This window comes from Coenobita brevimanus, chromosome 6 (genome assembly GCF_032717465.1).
Source record: "Coenobita brevimanus isolate Jiangsu-jjx chromosome 6, ASM3271746v2, whole genome shotgun sequence".
Taxonomy (NCBI): domain Eukaryota; kingdom Metazoa; phylum Arthropoda; class Malacostraca; order Decapoda; family Coenobitidae; genus Coenobita; species Coenobita brevimanus.
In genome coordinates, this window is record NC_136959.1 from 47601309 (window position 1) to 47624899 (window position 23591).

Below are 23591 nucleotides of genomic sequence, written 5' to 3' on the forward strand. Positions count from 1 at the left end.
ATTTCCTTAACCACGTTCTTTGCCGAGATATTTCTAAGTGGAATGGCTTCAGGATAACGAGTAGCCATATCAATCATGGTCAACACATAAGAAAATCCTGAAGAAGTCTTAGGAAGAGGGCCCACAATATCCACCAACATACGGGTGAAAGGCGCCTCAAAAGGAGGAATGTGAACTAGAGGTGCAACCTTTTCGGTCTGATTACACTTCCCCACAACTTGACAGGTGTGACAAGACTTACAATACCAGGAAACATCCCTGAAGATACCTGGCCAGTAGAAGTGTTTCAAAATGCGTGCCACAGTCTTCCTCACTCCAAGGTGTCCTGCCAAACTGGAATCATGAGCCACTCTAATGATATCCTGCCTACAAACACGAGGGATGACAACTTGATGTACAACCTCCCATTCACAGTCGGCTGATGCTGTTGGGGGTCTCCACTTCCTCATAAGTACTCCTGACTTTACATAATAACAAGTAGAAGCACCAGCTGACTCTTCCTCACTGCAAGCAGAGTTAGCTAGACCTTTCAACTCAGGGTCAGCAACCTGCAACTCAACCAACTCTTGACGAGACAAATTATCAACACTACGGGGTACTGCCTCATCTGGTGAGTGGTCCAAATTAGCAAGAAAAGTGTCAGCTAGGATAACATCATCATCATTATCCTCTAAATCACCAGTAACTTTAGACTTAGCCCTAGTGACAGCACATGCAGGGAACACATCAGGGACATCACAATCCTGGGACGCAGCCACTGGCTCACGAGACAACTGAGGAGCTGGACACACTTGACTTCCACCAATATCATTTCCAAGTAAGAAAGTTACACCTGACATTGGGAGTGTCTCAACCAACCCAACCATAACGGAACCATTAACAAAACCAGACTCTAAATTCACTCTGAACAGAGGGACAGAGAAGTAATTATTTCCTACACCTTGTAAGATTACAGTTTCATCAGAGGAATTAACATTAGAGCCTAGAACACTGGTCAGCATAAGGGATTGGCAAGCACCTGTATCACGATATATTTGAACTGATTTCCTCTCATTACTGTCCAGAGGACTGACAAACCATCAGACAGGAAATTAGCACATGAACTCTTGAGAGTGTCACCCACGTTACTGCTCAAAAGAGGAGCTCCATCTTGAGAATTTAAGTTACCCCTCAAAGCAGGTTCAGTTAACTCAGTTAAAGAATTCTGGGAACTCTCAAGAGTGGACACTAGACTAATTGACTGAATATTTAAAGACTCCTTTTTGTTCACATCACGCTGTCTCCTGAAACATCTCTCCGTAGTATGACCAAGCTTACTACAATAAGTACATTTACTTTTCTGAAATCTAGAGGTGAAGCTGGTATTTACTTCCTGAGAAACATCATCTTTATTCTCTTTCCTGTTACCTGTACTCTGAGTAGAGGCAACGTACTTACTCTCAGCTTTTCCTTTTTCTCTAGAATATCTCTTGTGAGTGAGAACATACTCATCAGCTAAAACTGCAGCATCAGACAAATTATCTATTCTTTTCTCATCAAGATATAGGCTTACATCTTTACTAATACACCTTTTGAAATCCTCCAGCAAAATCATCTGCTTAAATTTACCAAAATCAGAATCCACATTCTTAGAATTTAACCACTGCTCTAACAGATCTTTGATTTTTGCATACTCAACATGGGATTGCTTATCTTGCTTATAAGTTGTCCTAAATTTTACTCTATAAGCTTCAGGAACAAGCTCATAGGCCTTAAGAATCAAGCTCTTAACTACATCATAATTATCAGACTGATCCTGAGGCAAAGATGCATAAGTTACTTGAGCTTTACCGGTGAGAACAGTTTGAAGGAGTACTGGCCAATACTCCTTAGGCCAATTAAAACCTGTAGCTACCCTCTCAAACAACTGAAAATACTTTGTTAAATCAGATTCATTAAAAGGAGGGACAAGTTTAACATTTTTAGCCACATGAAAACCATCAGAGCTAGATGATCCAGTTCCACCTTGTTTCATGCGATACTCATGGTCTGCCTGAATCCTAGCAATTTCAACTTGTGCCTCAGCCTCCTTAGCTTTTGCCTGAAATTCAGCCTCCTTAGCCTGTGCTTGAAATTCAGCTTCCTTCACACTAGACTCCGCCTCCTTAGCCTTAGCCTCCTGCAGGGCTAGCTGTAACTTAGCTAATTCAATCTGCGTTTGCTCATTTGGAGGAGTTACATTAAACAAGCTTTTATTAATCATGCCAACAATTTGATCTTTGGAATGATGAGAGTGAACTGCAATTCCCAATTGTTGAGCAACAAGCTTAAGTTCATTCTTTGTTCTGTTTTCTATATCACACACTGTTTGCACATTTGACAAAAAATCTTTGGCTTCATCAAGTGTAGAAATAGTAGCCATCATGAATATATCACAGTCACAAAATATCAAACAATATCGTTATGATAATATCCTGAATATCCTGATATGAGGTCGCCAAATTTATGTTACGGAACAGAGAAAGATAATGTACACTTTAAGTGAGAATACGAAGAGTCACTACTGTCCCGTAAAGTTCCAGGTTCAAAACAAAAGAGTTAGGTAAAATTACAAGTTAAAGTTTAATGCACAAACTAACAACAAAACATTCAGGACTCATAAGGATAATGTAATGGCAAATAAACAGGTTAAATATATGGTTAACTGCAATAGCCTCTATTAACACGAAATTAGCAAGAGTAAATTTATCTAAGTCAGCCCTGATAAAATGAGATACCAGATAATACTCAGTGAATGCCAGATAAATAATTACAGATACAAACTATTATCAAAAATGACTGACATAAAGAACCCCACACGAATTACAAAAACTTGACTAGGCCTACAAATTAAACTTATGCTTTACAGTACAAGAAAAACTACAACAGTTATACTCAAATTACACACAGCTGCCAGATGTTTGGAGATTTCTTGAGCACTCACAATAATAATATCTGTACAGGGGAGGACAGAGATGTGAACAAAATGAGGAGCAGATCTAAGTGGCAATGATGCAGAGACTGAGCTCATTATATAGGGGCCAGCAGAGCTTGATACAACTTGTAAGAGGGACGCGCAAATGAAGCCATGGGGACAGAGAGCTGAAAATCCCGCAAAGTAAAACAGAGAGAACGACTTACTCTACTATAACGGTAGAAGGGGGGGACTGAGGCAGAACACGCTCGTGATCAAACATGCAGTAACTGTGCGTTAAAATTACACAAAGGATGATGAAATCATAGGCTATGTAACAATATATATATATATATATATATATATATATATATATATATATATATATATATATATATATATATATATATTCCAATTTTTAATGTCATTCCTTGTTTGCAGTACACTCTAACCCTATTACTCTGTGGGCAGGTCTAATATTCTATTCCAGCTACTGGCAGACGATTTTACTGAACTGAATTATAGAAGCCTGAGTGTTAATATGGTCATTAGTGACTCTTTCATGGCTGGGACAACTCAAGTATTTTATTCCTATTAAGGCCAGACAGTTTTGTCCGGCTGAGAGAAAATCTTAGGAACCAGAGAAGAAAAAAAAAAATCATTTCTTATATCTCTTTACCCCCCTTTTTTCTCATTCCAATTCCTTCTGTTCAACTTCCTCCTCTTGCATCTGTCTTCATTAACCCTCTCTTCTCTATGCACATTCCTGTCTCTTCTTTCCCCTTATTCCCCTTCCTCTCCCTCTGCTCGTACTGTCATTCTTATCGTCTCCTTTTCTTCCTTATCATCTTCTATTCCTCCTGCCCGTCCCCTCCTACAGTACATAATACAGGATGGGCAGGTGTGAGGAGCAGGTGTCTATGGGTAGATAAATTTTTGAGATCGGACCAGGATCACAAAATTATGATTAAATATCTGTCGTCCGCAACAAGCTATGATTCTCAGGATGGGCTAGGAAAGCCAAGTACAGCACGTTCCCATATCTGTTGTCCGTCCTGGAAAAACATATCTCAGTTACGGCAGGGAAATGGTCGTAAATCTGTCTGTGAATCTGACCCCATGTGTGAATGGCAGGTGAGATACCAGGTGTGAGGACAGGTGTGAAGTGCGGTGCGTGAAAAAGTTTAGGGTAGACACAAGCACGTGTACAGTCAGCCCAAAAAGTATATACCGGTCCTCTTACGCCATGTATCATTCTGGAACATGGACGAAGCATTGTGATATATGGGACATCTCATGATTATAAGTGAAAATACTATCTTTGGTAATTATTACAATTCGAAATAGAAAAAAAAAAACATACTGGGTGGTAAATGTTTTGAGGCACCATATTTATAAATTCATGTGCGTCTGCTGAACTCGCCCATTTTCACAACCTTCGTACCCTAAGGGGCTGATACTTTCTGGGGAGGGAGTACATGTACGGTGTGTAGGTGTGGGAAACAAGTGTGTATTAAAGCTGCCGATGCTGTTGTTATATATATATATATATATATATATATATATATATATATATATATATATATATATATATATATATATGGAGCCTCTGTGGTGCAGTGGTAAAGTGTGCATTGTCGTACACTGAAGAACGCAGGTTCGCGCCCCCCCAGGGTAATAAACTCTGGAAACGTTCTTCCGAGCACGTACTGCTTTGGCAGATATAAAGGATGCTGTGGTTGAACCAGTGTCGCATACTATAAAGTATGCTTGCACCCAGTCGGCTTGCGCCGGCCGATTACACTTGGTTCACAGACTACACACACATCCAAAGCCACTACAACACTACAATCACACAAGCACTTCTCACCCTACATACAATCTCTACCAGACAGCCTAAGCCACTTGGTAGAGATACACAGGCTGTGTCTTCCCCACTCCGGTCGGGATAGGCCGGTCCTGCAGTGGACACTCAAACGGTTGATGATGAATATATATATGATGAAAGTATAAATTAATTCACTATTACTATAGTGTAGTTCATAGACTATCAACAAAGAAAACAATAACATCATTATCTATATAAATCAGTTAATTAATGACGGTGTTGCTGTAAATTCCAGAATGAAGATTCGATATTGTGGTCTGCTTTGGAGAAAGAAACCGACCCTCGGTTTGAGAAGTTTGTCACGGGGTTGAAGGAACAGACTATAGTCGCGGCGTGCGACTCTGAGGTTGTTATTATCGTGCCCTGGCAACGTACCCCTCAAAGGTACGTGTGATTTCATGTATGAGACGCGTGTGATTCGCGTATATGTTCGTGTATAATAATATTCGTGTTTAATATATTCGTGCATAATAACATGATTCGTGTAAAATATTATATGAACTCGGACGCACTTTTAAATGGTAGGTTGCCAGGGTACGATAAGAGTCGTGCGCCGCGACTATAGTCACTGATGATCAAAAATATGCATATATATATATTTTTTTAATGTGGGGAAGAAGGAACCAAAGGCAACGAGCCCGCAAAACTGTTCCTTCCAAGAGAAAAACAAAATACAAGAGAGAGCCAAATTCAAGATCCATTCATTTCGAGATGCCTTGACACACGTTTGAAAGACTGGAGATCATAGGAAGCAGGAAATACAGACAGAGGGAGACAGTTCCAGAGTTGACCTGTTGCATAAATGAAGGACTGGGAGTAACGGTTAACTCTTGCATTAGAGAGTTGGACAGAAGAAGGGTGAGAGTTTGCTGCTAGACGGGTGCTACGCGCCCGTCGTAGAAGAGGAGGAATGCATGCAGACAGTTCAGAGGAACAGTGACCATTCAAGCAGCGATAGAAAAGAGATAAAGATGCAACATTGCGGCGAAGAGACAGAGGTTGAAGGGAGTCAGTAAGAGGGGGAGAGTTAATGAGACGAAAAGCCTTTGACTCCACCCTATTGAGAAGAGCTGTATGTGGGGAGCGTCCCCACACATGAGAATTGTACTCCACACAGGGGCGGATAAAACCCCTGAGTAGAGTCAACAATTGTGCAGGGGCAAAAGAGGAACGGAGTCGGCTTAGCACACATAATCGCTTGGAAGCAGATTTTACAAAAGATGTAATATGATCTTTCCAAGACAAGTCCCGAGCAAATGACACCCCATGCATGTTCATCGATGATGCAGGATTAAGTTGAGTATTATTAAACATAACTGGGTATACCTGTGGAAGATTCTGTCGGGTTGATAGGTGTAAAAACGGAGTCTTTGATGCATTAAAAACAACCAGATTATTTTTACCCCAGTCAGAGATACGAGCCAAGTCAGACATTTGTGCTTTGTGGTAAACATACACAATACAAAAACATTATTTCTATGTAAACTAAAAAAATATTGTGCGTTTTTTTTCTTTTTTTGTCTCAGTTTCCTTTGCGTATTTTTTAGGATAATAAAAAACTTCATTTAAATAACTCTTCACTGAGTTGTTATTATTATTATTTTTTACTCATCTGACAAGATGAGTTGTAGGTAAATTTATACAAGACAGGGTAAGACGAAAACGACCAAAAATTGCGGATATTTAGTCACGAGTGAATGAAATTTTGTGATAAGACTCAAAGGTGAATGACACTGAAACAGTTTAAGAAGCAATGATCTAAATTAACAACAACCATCACTAACCCAGCACTTCCACACCTCTAGCAAAACACTCCAATAAATAACCTGGTAAACTAGAGGGGCACTCATTGGAACGCATCTCTCGTACAAGGGTAATGTAATTTCCAAACCACTCTTCATAATGGGTTAGGTTTTCTCATTGATTAGGGTCTCGCAAAAAGTGTTTTCCGGATCCTGAATCTGTAATCCGACCCGGATCAGTACCAAAAGTTAATCGATTGTTTCCTGGGACATGGGCTACCTACCCGCCAAGTCTAGTCAAAATCACTCTTTTACTTTTCGAGTAATCCTGCTAACAGGCAAACAAACTGACAAACAAACAGGGGTGAAAACTACTCTCCTTGTCGAAGAGAATAACCTCTAATCGCCACGAGACCTTTAATTCCTCTGACCCTACCACCAACACAGACATTAGCAAGCCCTGGCCAGCGTTACGCCCATCACCAGCAGTTATTAGCTATACAATGCCAATTTACGAAAGCATCATCGCCACAAAGAACACAGGTATATACGAGAGAGAGAGAGAGAGAGAGAGAGAGAGAGAGAGAGAGAGAGAGAGAGAAATTTACAGCGTTATCAAGGTGACACCAAAGTATGCTTCGGTAGGTAGCACTTAGACTCCTATGACTCACTCTGAGCTGGAAAAAAAAATAATCGTTTGGTATCTGCTGGAAGAGAATAAATTAAGCTGTTCCTACCATGAGAGGGTTAACAGTCGCTTCTATTAATTACTTCTTATAATACAAAGCTAATATACTGTAGGGAAGCACCATCGACACAGAACGAATAAAATAAGATGAAACAAATTTTGTAAAAAAAAAAATGCGTATCAGGCTGACACTGGATTAAGTTTCAGTAATTAATGTTGCTGAATACTGATTACCCATTTCCCACCACTCGTGTCAAAAAGTATCGCTCGCCCCTGGACTCTCGTACCCACATTTCACCCTCATTATACACAGCCCGGCCATAACTAGCCGCTCGGGGGTAACGAAATAAATTGAAAACGAATGAAAAAAAAAAAAAAAAAAACGGGGTGCAGGAGTTGACTGCGGATGCTGTGTTTTTTTGCGACAGTGAAGCTCTTTTTTTTTTTTTTTTTTTTTTTTTTTAACAAACTATCTGAGTAAACAAACTGAATAATATTTTAGGTAAAGTTGGACGAAATTTAATCCAGACTGAAACTGTGCCTATTGTGGATGAATCAAGTGCCTGCAGTTTCTTCTAATCTCCTTCATTATTCCTTTTTTTTTTTTTTTTCTTAATTCACATAACTTATTTGTGGGTATAATTTGCTCCCCATTTGTTAGTGGGAATAAAAGTCAGGATAATGATTGTAATAACCATCTGAACTGCTGACGACATAGTAAGAGCAGGATGAAAAAAAGCAGGGTTGCATTCTCCAATTATATATGTTGACCGAATGACCACTGACTGGAACAGACCTATAATCGCACTTATGGAAAACCAAAATTCATTCAAAACCATGCCACATTTCGGAAAAAAACATGTACTCTCACAATCAGTATATTCATTCCCAAACACCACATTCATTCACAACGCGTACCACATTTCAGACATTTATTCTCACACTCATTCACTACACACACCCAATTTCAGAAAAAAAATCAGTATTCTCAATCATATACACCATCACACTCATTCCCATCACAACATTTCACATAAACCCGTACCCTCACAATCTCCACATTCGCTGACACCACCATATTCATTCACAATACTTATCGTCCTTACAGTCACTGGCGTTGACAATGTGTGCAAAAAAGGAATGAAAGTGCTGCATCATACCATCACACAACCACACAACACAACAGTGATAACAGGATTCACACACACACACATACTTCCTCTTGCTATTACTCATCTGGGTGTGTCGTATACATTTACATGGTACGGTACATAAAGCACATCTACATATACATACCGACCTGTGTGTGTGTGTGTGTGTGTGTGTGTGTGTGTGTGTAATTCACCGGGTCGGTCAGGATCACTTGATGGTCGTGATCGTCAGCATTTTACCCTCCCGGAAGGGAGCTGAGAGCTCATATAGTCCGATCTTAGGGCACTGACTGCTCAAGGGGGACAGTAACCACCCACTTCTTCAGTGAAACTTTTCGCAACCTGAGCGAGGCGCGAACTCCCGTCTACCAGATGGCAAGCGAGAAAGTTACCACTGCGCCAGCGAACGGTGTGTGTGTGTGTGTGTATGTGCTAGGGGTGTCTAAATCTGCACACACACACACACACACACACACACACACACACACACACACACACACACACACACACACACTATATCTGTCTATCTATAACCAAAATCTGGTCAGCTCACAAGGATTTATTTACACCAAAAACTACACTGCCATCATCGGTTTTACTACCACTTTTGCACCTCTGACACCATTCAAATATTATTGCAACTCTCTCTCTCTCTCTCTCTCTCTCTCTCTCTCTCTCTCTCTCTCGCTCTCTCTCTCTCTCTCTCTCTCTCTCTCTCTCTCTCTCTCTCTCTCTCTCTCTCTCTCTCTCTCTCTCTCTCTCTCTCTCTCTCTCTCTCTCTCTCTCTCATTTCTTACCCACGATTTATGCCTGCCCAAATCCACACCAGCATCAGCTCTGCCTCTCTCCCGGATCATTACAGAAATCACTCATTATTATTGACATTAGCATCTTTATTAGTCGAGTAATCATGGGGCTGGAATTTGCCTTTGCATAAATTACCCCTTATAATCGGATTGGCCCTAATTCTATGCATGTCATTATCACCAGACCCTGAAACATAAATACAGATAAGAAATTCATTGCAGATGCCCTCACGTTACTATTATATACCGTTTAAATCAATCATTCTTTGCATTTATTTTGGGTACTACGTTTAAGTCCAACTAATTACACAAATTTAGCATCTAACATCTGCGGCGGCCGAGGGATTAGCACCATTAGCCACGAAACTGACGGTCCGATAGTGCCAGATTCGGATCCTGGTGCGGGCAGATGACACCACTCGATTCAAGTGTCCATCCACCCTTTTGAGGTCGGTTGGTAAAATGAATACTTATGGTATCGCCAAGGGGGAGGTAGTATAGATGATGCTTTGGCCTTGTATAGATGATGCTTTGGCCTTGTACAGATGATGCTTTGGCCTTGTGTCCCAGGACGGTGTGTGAATAACCCACAAAGGCTCAGAGGCCTAAATACCGGACATGAGCACCTAGGCTAAGCATCTCATGGGCCTGTTTCCATCTTTTCGTGTCCATTTAGTCGTTTATTTTCCTTACTTTTACTATCATGAAACGATTTTGTTCAGCATAGGAGAGGCCTTTCGAACTGGAAAGGTGAGACATAAGCTTTAATAATTCCTTCCTTTAGAGGCCCTTCCAAGCTTAAAAAAAAAAAAAAAAAAATCGTCTAGTAACAGCTTAAAATATTTAAAAAAAAAAATACTTCATCGTATTAAACAAGTCAACATTGAGATTCCTATGCCGTTCTATTAGATATATAAAATCGTCTGGAGTCACTTGGAATAAAATGCTAGAGAAAAACATCTATGAAAGGACTAATGTGGCTATATTCCACTTAGCAAATCACTTAACGAATTACTGCGACTACTTCTAAATACTGTTTATCACTTCCAGTTACTGTGACGATTTCCTACTTAAAATATCGCTGACTGACAAACTGCTATCATTCCCATCCTGAATACACCCCTTATACAATTGCCGCAGTTATCCCCTACTTAGAGTATAAATAAGTTACTGGATTATAGCGATTATCCCAGTACAAAATAAGCCAGGTTTATGAAGGGTTTATGTTAAGGTGATATTGGCTTAACACTATCTTCCCCACCCCCTGCACTACTACCCCCTACCCTCCCCCCCCGTCAACAACCTCTTCTTCCACCTCCTTCCCTCCCGTCTCCCTCATCTTCCTCCTCCTCCTCCTCCTTCCCTTTCCCTCCTGCTTCCTTCTTTTTTCCCTCCCCCTTTCTTTCCCCTCACTCCATCCAACCCCTACCTCCCATCTGTCCCCCTTCCTGTTCCCCTCATGTTCTCTCATGATTCTCCTTCCCCTTTCCACCGCCACCCCCCAAACCCCCCTCCCCTCACCTCCCCCTTATCACCACTACCCTCCCTCCCGCCCTCATCCTCCCCCCCTTACCTCCCACTTACCACCGCTGATCTCTCTCCTGCCCCCACCTTCCCCCTCTCCCTCCCCTCCTACCCCCAACCAACTGACCCCTACTGAATGTTTTATTAGGCTGGTTTATAGAATGTGTGGTGTGCAGGTACCGATGGGGAGGTACCGATGGGGAGGTACCGAGGGGGGTGCCAAGGGAGAGGTACTAAGCCAGGTACTGAGGAAGAGATATTAAGGGACAGGTACTATGGGGGAAGTATTATGTGGGAAGTATTGAGAGAGAGTTATTAGAAGTAAGGTACTGAAAGACAGGTACTAAGGGGGAGGTACTGAGAGACAGGTATTAAGGGGGAGGTACTGAGAGACAGGTATTAAGGGGAAGGTACTGAGAGACAGGTATTAAGGGGAAGGTACTGAGAGACAGGTATTAAGGGAAGGTACTGAGAGACAGGTATTAAGGGGAAGGTACTGAGAAACAGGTATTAAAGGGGAGGTACTGAGGAAGAGTTACTGAGAGACAGGTATTAAGGGAGAGGTACTGAGAGACAGGTACTGAGAAACAGGTATTAAGGGAAAAGTACTAAGAAGGAGGTACTGAGAGAGAGGTATCAAGGGGGAGGTACTTAGGAAGAGGTACTGAGAGACAGGTATTAAGGGAAAAGTACTATGGAAGAGATACTGAGATACACTTATCAAGGGGGAGGTACTTAGGAAGAGGTACTGAGAGACAGGTATCAAGGGGGAGGTACTTAGGAAGAGGTACTGAGAGATAGGTATTAAAGGGAAGGAACTGAGAGACAGGTATTATGGGGAAGGTACTGAGAGACAGGTATTAAGGGGAAGGTACTGAGGAAGAGGTACTGAGAGATAAGTATTAAGGGGCAGGTACTGAGGAAGAGGTACTGAAAGAGATACTAAGGTGGAGGTAATGAGAGAGAGGTATTAAGAGGAAGGAAGGTGAGGAAGAGGTACTGAGGGAGGTACAGCTAGGGATGTTGAGAGGCATCAGGAGGGATAGAAGAGGGTTTTTAATGAGATGGGTACTGAAGATGGAGATGCTAAAAGGTGCTGGGAGGGTACTGCGAAGTCCTAACATAAGTACCGTTACCGAGAGAGAGAGAGTACAATTGTTTAAAGGAAAACTTTGTACTGAAAGGGAACAGCAGCTACTGTTTGAAATAGCTGGCATGGAAGGAGTACTGATAAGAGGTACTGCAAGGGATGTTGTACCGTTAGAAGAGGGCTGGTACGAAGAGGGTACTTTGAGGAGAGAGGGTACTGAAGGGAGGGTTGTTACTGAGGAGGTACTGAAGGCCATACGAGTACAAAGAGCGAGGGTACTGGTGACTGGGCTCAGGGGACTAATACTGAGGAGGCCGAGAATTTGATGTATATGTAACACGAAATTCATACATACACACAGTCGTAAACCCTTTCACAACACACACACACACACACACACACACACACACACACACACACACACACACACACACACACACAGCACATAAACCCAATCACATAAACCCACTCGCACTAACCCACACAGCCACATTGAAAGTCATGCAGTATTAACCCCGCTGCTGGACAGGTCGTAAAAATACCCTCCACTCCACTACCGCAGTCTATCCGATCTATCACCTCTCTATCTACTGGCCGATTTTAAAGTTATCTCTAATTCCATCAAACTGGTGGGGTACACTGTTGCTCATCTGTTTATATTAATATCTGTTCGATTGGCTGCCTACCGCTTGTCTGCTTTCTATCTATCAGTTTGTCTGCTTATCTACTTATCCATCTGCTTATCTGTTTGTCTATCGGTTTATCTATCTGTATCTATGCATTCATTTGTCTAATTATGTTCTATTTATGTACCTATCTCTCTGTCTATCTTTGTCTGTCAGTCCATATATTCACTGTCTGCCTGCTTTTCATTTACCAACATACGGCTGATCACTTGCTAATCACTTGTCTGTAGTCTTTTAAATCGTTGTTTATCTACCTATCAGTCTACATCATCATCTGTCTCTGTCTGTCTGTTTGTCTTTGTGTTTGTCTGTTACTCATGTGTGTTTGATTAGCCGCATACCAATTATGTCTACTGTATTTATCTGTCACAAATATCTGTCACTCTATTTACATTTGCATCCATATGTCTGTCTGTCTATCTGTTTACCTATGTAGATGGTGTGGTGTGGTGTGGTGTGTGTGGTGGTGTGGTGAGGAGGTTTGGTAGGGTTGTGGTGTGGTGTGGTGGTTTGGTAAGGTTGTGGTGTGGTGTGGTGGTTTGGTAAGGTTGTGGTGTGGTGTGGTGTGGAGGTTTGGTAAGGTTGTGGTGTGGTGTGGTGTGGTGTGGTGTGGTGTGGTGTGATGTGGTGGTGTGGTGTGGTGTGGTGTGGTGTGGTGTGGTGTGGTGTGGTGTGGTGTGGTGTGGTGTGGTGTGGTGTGGTGTGGTGGTGGTGTGGTGTGGTGGTGTGGTGTGGTGTAGGCTTGGTGGTGGTGGTGGTGGTACAGGATGAGGAGAATATTAGGAGTACCTGTGTATTATTCTGAAATACAAAACGTGGTTCGTAGTGGTGTACTAGAAATTTACCTGGCGGTCGTAAGCATTGCGAGGACGGCTCAGTCGGCTGATGTGGGCGTAGGTGTGGCAGTGAAAGCAGGAAATGAATAAATGATGCAAGGAAGACACTGATAATGCCGATCCAAACGTCCTCGCAACACACAAGAAATGGCCCGGCGAAGTAGAAGAATGTTATGTATGGACCACCCTGTCTACCGGTTATTGTACACTTTATCACTACGTATCCTCATCCGTACCAGACTCTCTCTCTTTCTCTCTCTCTCTCTCTCTCTGTATGTCCATCCGTCAGTCATTATATCCACTCACTAATGCATCTGATCATCCTGCCAGTCTCTCTGTATCTGTCTACAAACCTATTCACCTGCTTAAATAAATCTCTCCATTAATATACATAGTTTCATTAAGCCACGGAGCTAATAAACCTTGCATGACAGACCAATTAATCTATTAGTCCAGCCCCTGTCATACACAACCCCCATCAGCAGTCGAAACAGGATATAAACTGTATAGAGTGGTGTCCCAGGAAAGGCTTATTCTTGGGCTAATTCTGAGTAACATGGACCCAAATCTCAGGTGCTACGGAGCTACAGTTACTGATGACCTCTAAAGGGAAAACAGTCTCCCTCATAATTTACCCATAAGGTCATCACTAACTACACCTCCGTAACAGTTAACAGTCTGACCCAGGGTGATACATTTTTTTTTTCTTTAACATTAGCTCAAGAACAACCTTATGTCTGTCACACTTTCCCCGGGACGGCCTGTATGATTTTACGGTGCAAAATTCACTACATGTAGCTTCTAGTCTGGAGGGAAATTGATAGGTAACTGAATTATGACCACTGTGTAATTTTCTATACATACTATTCTGTAATCAATGAACCGGATACCACGAAAATGTATTATTGTGTCCACATTTATTTTATTCAATTTAGATTTTTTTTTTTCTCGAATGGATGTGGTGAGACGTGGCTTCTGTAACCCCTTCAGTACAGGAGATATGGACGAGTATTCTCACCTTGTTCCGATCTTGGCAGGTGCTGTTTGGAACAAGGAGGCTGCTGCTTGCTTGTGATCGATGGGTCTTCTCGGACAGATAGATTGGGACAGAGCAACAACAGCAACTCCTTCACTACAAAAGATGTTTACTTAGCTGAATGAAAATGTTTAGTTGCAGCAAAAATATGAAAAATGTCACCTGCTCGAAGGGGTGACTCATTCAACACAGTACGTCATTCTGCTGTCTATAAACGAATATTATTAAGCTTAAGAGAGATTTTTCCAATTCCTGTGGTTAAATACAGCCTTCATTGGTCCCATCACCATTAAAGGTCGTGCCTGGCTTCAACTGAATCGTCTGTGGGAGCCTCGGTAAAGTAAAAAAGAAAAATAATCATTGTGGTGAAGTGCATAAGTGAGGCTTAGTGCTCCATCTCCTTTACGTGTGTGTGTGTGTGTGTGTGTGTGTGTGTGTGATTTCTCTTCCGCTTTGTTCTGACTCTCTCTCTCTCTCAGTGCATTTATCCACCTATCTATTAAACCGTATCTATCTACCTACCTATATATGTATGGATGGATGGGTGGGTGGGTGTTTATGTGTTTGTATGCATGTATGAATCTGTATCTACCTATCTATCCCTTTGTTTCCTCAGTATCTCCGTAACTACTACCAACATGCTTTAATCTCTTTTCCACGAGGATGCTTTTTTTTTTTTTTTTTTTTTTTTAAGACAACACCAAACGATTTTATTCAGCTTAAAGATGTCGAAGCGGAGGGGCTTTTGAAGACTATGCTACCCTATCCAGTTTTCAGGACCTCACCTAAGTTGAATAAAACGCCATGAAAATAATAAAAATTAAGGAAATTGAAGTCCTCTCGAGGGAATGGGTCATCCGCCTCCCCTCTCGCGGTCTAAATCTACATCACTTTCCCATCCACAAACTCTGAAGTATATAAGGGTTACAGTGCTTACAACAGGAATAGAAATTAGCAATGGGATAGGACTGGAAAAAAACTGGGATGGAACAATAACCCAAGAACCAGGAGAGATGGATGATGTCTGATAAGAAAGGTTGGGATGGGACAGGATAGGATAGGAAAGACGTAAGACTGGGATGGACAGGACTGGTGAGACAGGATTAAAGAAGGAAGATTACGATGGGATATTGTTACAAAAATACAAGATCACGATGGGATAGAATTAAAATTAAACAAAACTGGTACAGTACAGGATATTAGAAAATTAAGATTAAGATGGGATAGGAGTGATGAAAACAAAGTGACGGAATCTGATTAAAGTCAAGAAAGAATGAAAGGGAACAGGACTATAAAATGCAAGCATGGTATTGGACAACACTGTAAAAAACCAAGCCTGGGATGGGACTGGGTAAGACACCGCTGGGACTGGAATGGCACAGAACTAGGGGAAAAAAAGAAGCCAGACTGATATATGACAAGATATTAAAAAAATAAAAATAAGACGGAAAGAAACACAAAAAAAAGCACTATTGGGATGGAACAGGATTGGAAAAAGTTACATTTGGAATGGGATTGGATTATTATGCAAGCAAGACTGGGATGAGATAGGATATGAGCAGCCAAACTGTGATGGAACACAAAGTATTGAGGCTGGGGTAGGTTAAAGTTAGAAAAAGCATGAAAGGGGTGGAATCGGACTGGAAAAATACTAGAAAATTATTGGGATAATGAGGAAAAGAGGCAAGATTGGAATGGGATGGGGTGCCTCAACTACTGTAAGTGGTACCATAAAGTTAAAAAAAAAAAAAAAGCAAGATTGAGAGAGGAGAGGCAGGGATGGAAGAGGGAATTATGAGGATGGGACAGGAGCGGCAGGGATAGGTCATCGTGGAGAAAGTAGCGGGAGTCGGAGAGTGAGAGGACAAAAGGAGGTGGAACGGGACAAAAACCTATGCCCTTTCTACCTCCATATCTCCACCCTTCTTAATCCTCTCTCTCTCTCCATCTTAATTCTCCCCTCCACCTCTCTCCCTTCCCCCTGTCTCCAGTCCCTCCTCCTCCCCATCCAGTCACCTTCCTCTGTATCCCCTCCCTTTCCTTCCTCTTCCATCTCTTCCCTCTCCTCCCTATACCCTCCCTCTCAACTCAGTCCTCTCACTCACTCCCTCTTCTCCTAAAACCCTCTCCATCCCCTTCCCTCCTTCTCCACTTCATCTTCTTCCTCTCCTACCTGTCTCCTCCCTCCCCACTCCACGTCCTCCCTCTGCTTTATCTCCTCCCTCTAAGCTCTATCTACCCCCTCTCTGTCTGTCTGTCTGTCTGTCAGTCTCTCTCTCTCTCTCTCTCTCACCTAAGAAATGAGAAAGATTTTGCCTCAATGGAGGAAGGAATGAAGAGGTGGAGAAAGAAAGGAGAGAGAGAGTAGGAGAAGGGGAGAGAAGAGGCGGAAGAAGGAACAGAAAGATGTCAAGGATAGGAGAAGAGAAGGGAAGAGACAGGAAGGTTAGGTAGGAAGTGAGCCGTGAAGAGGGAGGGGTGGCGATGATATGGGTAAGGAATAGGGAAAAGATATGGAAGGCTTGGAAAAGGAAAGGGTGAGGAAAGGAGGGTTATGAAAAGGGAGAGGAGAGGAGAGGAGAGGATAAGAGGAGACAGGAATAAGGCTAAAGGGAAGAGGGAAGGAAAGTAAAGACTATGGAAGGATATTAATAAGAGGAAGTAAAAAATAAAGTGCAGGAAAGGGTGGGAAGTAAGGGAGAGGCAGAGGGGACGGACAGCAAAGGCTGCAGTTACGAATTAGCAGAGACATTTTGAGGAGGAAGGATTGGGTTTTGCCTTCATTAACCCTTCAACTATTTCAGGCCTCCGTAAGCTGAATGAAATCGTCTGGAGATTGCTAGAATAGAAGATAAATACAGGTCATAACGCTGAAGAGGTTGATTCTCTGGCTTCCTCTACTCTCTTACCCATCAGGATGTGGCACAGAACTACCTCTGTTACTCTCATTGCATTTTTATCTCTTCTTTATTGCTTACACTTTCCCTCCTCCTCTTCTGTTTGTAAATTTAATGCTATTCTGTGTGTGTGTGTGTGTGTGTGTGTGTGTGTGTGTGTGTGTGTGTGTGTGTGTGTGTGTGTGTGTGTTCTTACCTAATTGTTCTTACCTAATTGTATCTTTACAGGAATGAATCAAGCTCGTACTGTCCCGTGTCTTAAACCATATTTATCGTACATATCCTTAAATTTGTGAATTGTTTTGGCACACACTATTTCATTCGGTAGTGCATTCCACTGATTAATTGCTGTATTTGGGAAACTGAATTTCCTTGCGTCTTTATCACCTCTTTTCTTATGCCGTTTTTTGCAGTGTCCTCTTGCTGATGCTTCTCTATATGTTAAGTAATCATTTATGTCTATTTTCTCCTTCCCTGATATGCACTTATATAGCATTATCATGTCACCTCTTTTCCTTCTCTCCTGTAGTATTGGTAGATTCAGTTTATTTAGTTTTTCTTCGTAGTTCAGGTCCCTTAAGCTTGGTATCCATCTTGTACCGGCCCTTTGAACTTTTTCAATCTAGTCTGTGTTTTATGAGATGAGGACTCCAGACTACTGATGCATATTCCAGGGTTGGTCTAATGAATGATGTTATTATCCTATTATCCTTGTTAGCATGTCTTCATTTATGTATGTGAATGCTATTCTCATATTTGCAAGCAGTGTATACATGTTCCGTACCTTCTCGCTGATGTGGTCAGCCGGAGATAGTCTGTTATTGATAATCACACCTAGGTCCTTCTCTCTTTCTGATGTGTATAGGGTTTTATTTCCTAACTTATAATCCCAATCAGGTCTTTTTCCACTTTTACCAAACTTGTTTACATGACACTTGTCCACATTGAATTCCATTTGCCACGTATTACTCCATTCATGAAGTTTATTTAAATCTTCTTGTAGCTCTTTACAAGAGTCTGTGTTAGTAATTCTCCTTTGTATTTTTGCATCATCTGCAAACATATTCAGATAGCTCTAATTTCCAGTGTTACTGTCTATATCATTTATATACACTAAAAACATGATTGGTGCCAGCACTGAAACCTGTGGTACTCCACTAGTCACTTCTTTCCATGATGAGTAGTTTCCTCTTAGTACTGTTCTCATTTCTCTTTTTATGAGAAAATCTTGCATCCAACAAAACAGTTTGCCTCGAATTCCTCCTTGATGGTACAGTTTCCATAAAAGTCTTTGGTGTGGTACTGTGTCAAAAGCTTTCTTGAAATCTAAATAGATACTGTCCACCCATCCTTCTCTTTCCTATATTGTGTTTGTTACTCTGTCATAGTAGCTCAACAAATTAGTTACACATGACTTTCCTTTTCTGAAACCAAACTGTCTTTCTGTTATCATACTGTGTTCTTCTAGATGATTTACCCAAGCTTTTCTTATAAGCTTTTCTAATACCTTGCTTACAACACTGGTCAGTGATACTGGTCGGTAGTTGAGTGGATTTTGTCTATTTCCTTTCTTGAATAAGGGGACAATATTTGCTTTTTTCCAAATATCAGGTAGTTTACCTTGACTCAAGGATTTCTTGAAAATTAAAAATAGTGGTTTACTTAACTCCTTTGCACATTCTCGTAGTACTCAACATGAAATTTCATCAGGACCACTTGCTTTACCTGTCTAATTTACTTAACTCCTCCTGTATTACTTTTTCTGCTATTTGCATATCTGGTAGTATGTGTGGACATGCATGTTCCACATAGTCCCTCTCAAAATTTTTTTCTTCTGTAAAAACTAATTGGAAATTCTTATTTAGTGCTTCACAAATATCTTTCTCTTGTGTTTAAGTGATTCCCTTGTCCGTAATGGATTGTATTATATCTTTTACTTTGGTTTTGCTTCTGATGTAGCTGTAAAACAGCTTTGGTTGATCACTACTTTTATTTATTATATCCTCCTCAAACTGTTTTTGGGCTTCCCTCCTTATTCTTGTATAATCGTTTCTTGCCTGTTTGTAATTATTATACGCCCTTTCACTATTGTGTCTTCTGTATCTATTCCACAACAATTCTCTTCTTTCTTTTGATTTTTTACATTCTGTATTGAACCATTTCTGTATTTTCTTATCTGCTTCTTTGTGCTGTGGGATGTACTTCTGGACTCCTATTTCATAAAATTCACAGAATTTTTTATATCTATCTATCTATCTATAGCCCGACGCCCTAATCCCTCAAAGGGTGGCCGCAGACAAAACGCCTCCAAGTCACTCTGTCACCCACCATTTGACTCCCCTCCCCCCAACTCACCCCCCCCTCCCTCATATACCTCTCAACTCCATCCCTCCACCTCATCCTCGGTCTACCTCTCCCTCTCCCTCCCTCCACCTCACCTACATACACCCTCTTAGTCAGTCTTTCATTCTCCATCCTCTCCACATGTCCAAACCACCTCAGTGTATTTCTCCTAATCTTTTCAACCACATCCACATCTACCCCACAACGTTCCTTCACTTCTTCATTTTTTATATACAGCATTTAAATCTTGTCCTCTAAGCTCATTTTCCCAATCAACTTCTAAGAAATACTTCTTTAGGTCTTGATAATTCCCCTTTTTATAGTTTAGTCTCTTTTTGTAACTTTTATTGCTGTTAACTATGTCATATGCTATCCTGAAGTTGTAATTTAGTACTGCATGATCGCTTTTGCCGAGTGGAGGGGGATATATTAAACTGTCAGTATCATTTTCTTGCCTTTAAAATATTAGATCTAGCACTGAAGGTACATCGAGTCCTCTTTTTCTGGTGGTTTCCCTCACATGTTGCGTTAGGAAAAACTCTTGCACGAGATCCAGGAGCTTTTGGTCCCAACAGCTTTCTTGACTAATTATATCTAGAGTATTCCAATTTATATTTGTATTAAAATCTCCAGTTAGTATAATTATTTCCGATTTCTCTTCCATTTTATGTAGTAATGATCTTAAACTCTGAATTGTAATTCTCTGCCAGGTCCTCATATTCATCTCTTTCCCATGTGTTTGATCTGGGTGGCATGTACAAATTGGTTACAATTACTTTCCCTTCAGATGTGTTGATCTCTACTGCAATCAGTTCTACTTGTGATGGTATATCTAGTTTTATTTCATTGACTTTTAGATTTTTCTTAGTTAATATTATAATTCCTCCTCCTTTTTTTTACATTTCTATCTCTTCTCCATATATTGTATTCCTCTAAGTTTAGTATGTCACTGGATATCCTTGGTGTTAATTTTGTTTCAGTTAGGTTTCAGTGGTTCATTTTCTCTGACATAATCATTCATCTCTAGTAATTTAGATACCATTCCATCCACATTTGAGTACATCAACTTTATCATCTTGTTTATATACTTGTCATGACATGGTTCTACTACCCTCTTCCTTTTTATTCCATCCTGTTTGTGTACCACTTTCGTACCTGCAATCCTATTACTTTGTAAAAAAATTTCTTCTTCTCCTCTTCTGATCTTCCTTCATTTTTTTGTTTTTGCTTCCTCCCTTTTCTCTTTCAGTAATTCTAGTTCCTCTGTGTTAGGCATCTTTTTATCCATACATTTTTGAACTCCTCTTTTTCCATAAGATTCTTTGCATTATTTAGTATCTCCACCACAGTGTTTACACTCTGGAAAGTCACCTTTAGAGGTCTTGTCCTGCTTTTCTCGTATTTCCCTAACCTTTTGTGTTCCTCTATATCTTTACTAAAGATTTCCTCTGATACTTCTTTCAGTAAGCTCATTACATTTGCCATCTCCTTTTTGTCTCTTGTGATCTTGTTTTTTACTTCTTCCTCTTCTATACCAGTGATTACTTTAGATTTGTTTATATCTACTGAATCTCTGACTAACTTTGGATTGTTTTGGATTATTCTTTTCACTTCCTGTTTAATGCTTTTTTCCTCCACCCTTGTTTCTAAGTCTTTCTTTACTTTCACCATTTCAGCATACGTGGTTTCTACATCATTTTTGTAGCTTTGTGTGTGTGTGTGTGTGTGTGTGTGTGTGTGTGTGTGTGTGTGTGTGTGTGTGTGTGTGTGTGTGTGTGTGTGTGTGTGTGTGTGAGTGTATGTGTGTGTGTGTGTTGAGTCTTCACAATCCTCTTTTTCCTTCCTCCTTTGTTTTATCTACCTTTCTTCCCTCCCCTCTATTTTTCTCCTCCTCCTCCGTCTAATTGCCGGTGTGTAGGTAATATTCTCTTCCAGGTGCCATTGTTGTTTGTTTACTTTCGACATTGGCGGGGCACGTGATGGGAGTCACCTGAGGGGAGGGAGAGGAGTGGAGGGGCAGGGAGAAGAGGGGGGATCACCCTCTCTCTCTCTCTCTCTCTCTCTCTGTCTCTCTCTGCATTTCCTTTTTCCTCATTCTCCCCAAACCTGCCTCCCATCTCTGTCTTCATCATTCTCTCCCCTCCTCAACCATTCTCACCTCTTCATCTCCCCACCTCTTTTCTCCTCCTCCTCTCTCCTTTTCCTCTTCTCCTTCTTCTCTTCCTCCTCCCTCTCCTCCCCACATATCCCGCCTCCTCCTTCTCCACCTCCCTATCCCACTTCCACCCTTCCCTACACTGCATCATTCCCCAAACTTCTCTCGCTTCTGCATTTCAGTTTCTCTCTCCCACTCAGTTTTCTACCATTCACTCCCTCTTATTCCTCTTTCATTATTTCTTCCCTCTTCTCTTCTTCAATCCTCCTCCTCCCCATCTCCCTCTTCCTTGTCACCTTCCCTCTTTCTCCTCCCCATCTCCCTCTTCCTTGTCACCTTCCCTCTTTCTCCTCCCCTTTCCCCTCCTTCCCCTCCCTCCCGCACCCTTCGTCTCTTCCTCCACCTTTATCCCGTACTCCTCCTCCTCTTCTGTCTCCCTTTGCCCCCCCCCTCCCCATTCTCCCTCTTGCTCCTCTTCCCACTTTCCTTCCCTCTTCATCTCCCCTCAGCAGTCACCCTCCTACTCCTCTTTCTCACTCACATTTCTGAGTTCTTCTCACTCTTTTTCCTCCCTCTTCTCCACTATCCTCCTCCTCCTCCTCTCCCCTCACATCCGCCATACCTGCAAGGCGCGCCAATTTTCTCCCAAAGTTTTTTCACATTACAAAGATTCACACAGGAACTTGTATGGCGAGGAGGAGGAGGAGGAGGAGGAGGAGGAGGAGGAGGAGGAGGATGTGAGACATGAAGAACGAGAAGGGGCCGGGGAGCGGGAGAGAAAGAGAAGGGATCAAGGAGAGACATGAGAGGAGAGAGAGAAGGAGAACAAGGGATTTAGAAGGGCGGTCAAAAGAAATTGAGAGAGAGAGAGAGAGAGAGAGAGGAGTTATAGACCAGTTTCCCTTCTCGCTCTCTCTTTCTTCCTCCTTTTTTATTTTATTTCTCTTCCTCTCAAAGCGCCAAAGTTCTCTATATACCGGTATTTCCTCTACACTCTGCTTATATTTCAGTCTCTCTCTCTCTCTCTCTCTCTCTCTCTCTCTCTCTCTCTCCAATTTTATTTTTAAATTTAAGCCCTTCGTACAACGTGTCTATTTTGTTGTTTATGTCACTAAACGATTTTATTCATAAGACGGGGGGCTTCTTGCAGCAAAATAGATAAATAGTTAATTAAATAAATAAATAAATAAATCACAAGCATTCGGGGGCAGAATACTAATGGCTCGGCAAAATATGTTCGTGTCTAAGGTACAAGTTACCTATAAAACAAAGCTGAAGAAAATTCGTAAAACTCTACGGAATTCATCCACAACGTTTCAGAGAGAGTCAATTCACATAAAAAAAAAATGTGGCTGATGACATTCTGTCGTCTTTGATGATATCCTTACCAAGAGTTTATTACTTCTGCACAGCCACATAGTTGGCATTTCCTGAAGGTTTGGCGCAAAGTCGTCCACAAATTATCGAGATATTTTGGCAAAACACACACACACACACACACACACACACACACACACACACAAAACTATATCGCCTCCCCTCTGTACAAGCAGGCGATAATAGAAAAAAAATAGACATAGATACATAAATAAAAATAAAAATGAGGCTACTGGTATTTGTTTGTAATCCTTTCCCTGCCGCACGTTTCTCCCAGTCTGAGTAAACATCATTCGGTGTAGCAAAAATAAAATACACTTGACGTCATCGAAACGAACGAGGTAAGACATCTTGGTTTTTGCTTCCATGTTCTATAAATCTTTCTTCACTTACTTCTCTCCCCCAATCAGTTGTCAACATGCCATTCCCATTCCTATGCT